General features: G+C 42.8%; 1 pseudogene; it reads right to left on the minus strand.

Annotated features, from left to right (window-relative positions):
• LOC112073999 (macrophage mannose receptor 1-like) overlaps positions 1 to 4,074 on the minus strand; it is a 61,281-nt pseudogene that overhangs the window by 49,500 nt on the left and 7,707 nt on the right.

Below are 4,074 nucleotides of genomic sequence, written 5' to 3' on the forward strand. Positions count from 1 at the left end.
CCTACTATTAGAACTCTAGTCAGACTCCTACTATACGAACTGTAGTCAGACCCTACTATAGGACTGTATGTCAGACCTCTCACTATAGACTGTAGTCAGACTCCTACTATAGAACTGGTAGTCAGGATCCTACTATAGGAGTAATGTAGCAGATCAGACCTACTGATACGAACTGTAGTCCAGACTCCTACTATAAGAACTGTAGTCAAGATCCTACTATAGACCTGGAGTCGACTCCTACTAATAGAACTGGTACGTCCAGACTCCTACTATATGAGTTAGTCAGACCCTCACTAAAGACTAGTAGTCGACCTCCTATATGAAGCTGTAGTCAGACTCCTACTATAGGAACTGGTATGCAGACTCCTACTATGAGAACTGTAGTCAGACTCCTACTAAGTACGTCAACCACCTGAACTGTACAGACACTCCTAACCGATAATGAATGTAGTCGAAGACTCCTACTATAGAACTGTTAGTCCCGACTCCTACTATAGAACTGTAGTCAGCGACTCCTACTACTATAGAAATTGTAGTGCAGACTCCTACTATAGAACTGTAGTCAGACTCAATACTATAAAAACTGAGTCAGACCTCCTACTATAGATGTAGTCAGACTCCCACTATAGAACTGTAGTCGAGACTCCTACTATAGAACTGTAGTCAGACTCCTACTATAGAACTGTAGTCAGACTCCTACTATAGCAACTGTAGTCAGACTCTACTATAGGAAGTTAGTTCAGACTCCTACTATAGCCTGTAGTCAGACTCCTATATAGAACTGTAGTCAGACTCCTACTATAGAAATGTTAGTCAGACTCCACTAATAGAAATGTAGTCAGACTCCTACTATAGCAACTGTAGTCAGACTCCTACTATAGAACTGTAGTCAACTCCTACTATAGGAACTGTAGTCAGACTCCTACTATAAGAACTGTAGTCAGACCCCTACTATAAGAACTGTAGTCAGACTCCTACTATAGAACTGTAGTCAGACTCCTACTATAGAACTGTAGTCAGACTCCTACTATAGAACTGTAGTCAGACTCCTACTATAGAACTGTTAAGTCACAGACTCCTCACTATAGAACTGTAGTCAGACTCCTACTATAGAACTCGTCTAAGTTCAGACTCCTACTATAGAACTGTAGTCAGACTCCACTACTAATAGAACTGTAGTCAGACTCCTACTATAGAACTGTAGTCAGACTCCTACTATAGAACTGTAGTCAGACTCCTACTATAGAACTGTAGTCAGACTGCCTACTATAGAACTGTAGTCCAGACTCCTACCTATAAGAACTGTAGTCAGACTCCTACTATAGAACTGTAGTCAGAACTCCTACTATAAGACTGTAGTCAGACTCCTACTATGACTGTAGTCAGACTCTCCTACTATTGAACTGTAGTCAGACTCCTACTATAGAACTGTAGTCAGACTGTAGCCGATACTATAGAACTTCTAGTCAGACTCCTACTACAGAACTGTAGTCAGACTCCTACTATAGGAACTGTAGTCAGACTCCTCTATAGAACTGTAGTCAGACTCCTACTATAGAACTGTAGTCAGACTCTCCTACTGATAGAACTGTAGTCAGACTCCCTACTATAAGAACTGTAGTCAGACTCCTACTATAGTAACTGTAGGTCAGAATCCTAACTATAGAAACCTTGGGTAGTCAGACCATTATCATTATAACATCATACACCCTGGACACATTATTATTAAAACATGATCATTATAACATTATCCACCCTGGGAACATAATTAATAAAACATTATCACTATAACATTATCCACCCTGGACACATAATTAATAAAACATTATCACGATAACATTATCCACCCTGGACACCTTATTATTAAAACATTATCATTATAACATTATCCGCCCTGGACACATTATTATTAAAACATTATCATTATAACATTATCCGCCCTGGACACATTATTATTAAAACATTATCATTATAACATTATCCACTCTGGACACATAATTAATAAAACATTATCACTATAACATTATCCACCCTGGACACCTTATTATTAAAAAATTATCATTATCCACTCTGGACACATTATTATTAAAACATTATCATTATATTATTATCCACCCTGGACACATTATTAGTAAAACATTATCATTATAACATTATCCACCATGGACACATTATTAGTACAATATTATCATTCTAACATTATCATGGAACATTGTCATGGCACATTATCATGGATCATTATCCACCCTGGACACATTATTATGAGACATTATCATTGTAGAATTATCGTGGATCATTATCGTGGATCATTATCGTGGATCATTATCCACCCTGGACACATTATCATTATGACATTATTGAAACATTATGGTTAAAGGTATATTTTACTCAAAAACTCTATTTTAGCATTTCGTCCTTTAGTCCACTGTTAATACAATGCCCCAAACTGGTGTCAGCAGCCGAGGGGTTAAGATGGAGCACTTTCAGTATAGAGCAAAAACTGTGATGACATAACAGTGGACCAAATAAGAAAAAAATATAAGTTTGTTTTTGAGTAGAATATTATTTTAAACATTATAACGGAACTTTGTCCACCCTGAACTCATTATCATTAGACAATGTATTATCTAGCCAAATTCATCTAGCCCAAATTTTTGCTGTAGAGAAGTATATCCCGGTTTCTTTCTTACCTGCTAGAAACATCTGCCAGATATGATTGTGAGCTCTTGCATGTCTCTTTGGCCTCATCAAAGGTCTTGATCTCTGGTCCCACAAAGTAGCAGTAGGAGCCGTGCCTGGTCCAATGCTTCAGAGAGACAAACAGGGTCAGAAACAGCTGTTAGACTGTTGAGCTGGTCTAGGTGTAAGGCTGGTCATGGCTCACATCAACACCATTATCCTAGAATCGTGTTGTATTCGGCGCACGTGACAAATAACATTTGATTTGATTCGATTTTTGATGTAAATGTTGATTATCTATCTACCTGCCCAGGGACTACAGTTGACAACTAGCTAGCTGACTAAATCTGACACATTTACAGAATGTTTATTTGTTCTACTTTATTCAGACAGTTGGAAACAGAGGTGGAGAAGTGGGAGTGACATCAGGAAGGCTTGAACCTCAGTCTCCGGTAGAGAGAGACATATATGTGGCTGTTCCTGAGAACATCAGCGCTATAGAGAGCATGACCTCTGCTCTCCCTGGCTGACCTCTGCTCTCCCTGGCTGACCTCTGCTCTCCCTGGCTGTCCACTCACCGGTTTGCAGCCTGGGTTAGTGTCCACCTGGTCCCCTGTGGGTTTGGAGGTAGATTTCTTCATACAGATGAAGCCATGCTGGGTGTCACACACCTGGGTAGCCCACCTGCCCTGCTGCAAGACAGACACAGTCACACAGGACAAGGAGGGAGAGGGTTGGTGTGGTTGTGATGTTAGGGGGGTGTAGGGCCAGGGTTAGGGGGTGTTAGGGTTTAGGGGGTGTTAGGGTTTAGGGGAGTGTTTAGGGCCAGGGTTAGGGGTGTTAGGGTTGGGGGGTGGTTAGGGTTGGGAGTGTTAGGGCCCAGGGTTAGGGGGTGTTAGGGCCAGGGTTAGGGGGTGTTAGGGGTTAGGGGGTGTTAGGGTTGGGGAGTGTTAGGGCCAGGGTTAGGGGGTGTTAGGGTTGGGGGTGTTAGGGTTGGGGAGTGTTAGGGCCAGGGTTAGGGGGTGTTAGGGTTTGGGGGTGTTAGGGCCAGGTTAGGGGGTGTTAGGGTTGGGGAGTGTTAGGGCCAGGGTTTAGGGGTGTTAGGGTTAGGGGGTGTAGGGTTGGGGGTGTTAGGGTTGGGAGTGGTTATGTGTTAGGGTTGGGTGGAGTTAGGGTTGGGGGTTTAGGGCCGGGTTAGGGGGTGTTAGGGTTGGGGGGTGTTAGGGTTGGGAGTGTTAGGGCCAGGGTTTAGGGGGTGTTAGGGCCAGGGTTAGGGGTGTTAGGGTTTGGGGGGGGAGGTGTTAGGGTTGGGGAGTGTTAGGGCCAGGGTTAGGGGGTGTTAGGGTTGGGGGTGTTAGGGTTGGGGAAGTGTTAGGGCCAGGGTTTAGGGGGTGT

The sequence above is a fragment of the Salvelinus sp. IW2-2015 genome, unplaced genomic scaffold (assembly GCF_002910315.2).
Source record: "Salvelinus sp. IW2-2015 unplaced genomic scaffold, ASM291031v2 Un_scaffold2457, whole genome shotgun sequence".
Taxonomy (NCBI): Eukaryota; Metazoa; Chordata; class Actinopteri; order Salmoniformes; family Salmonidae; genus Salvelinus; species Salvelinus sp. IW2-2015.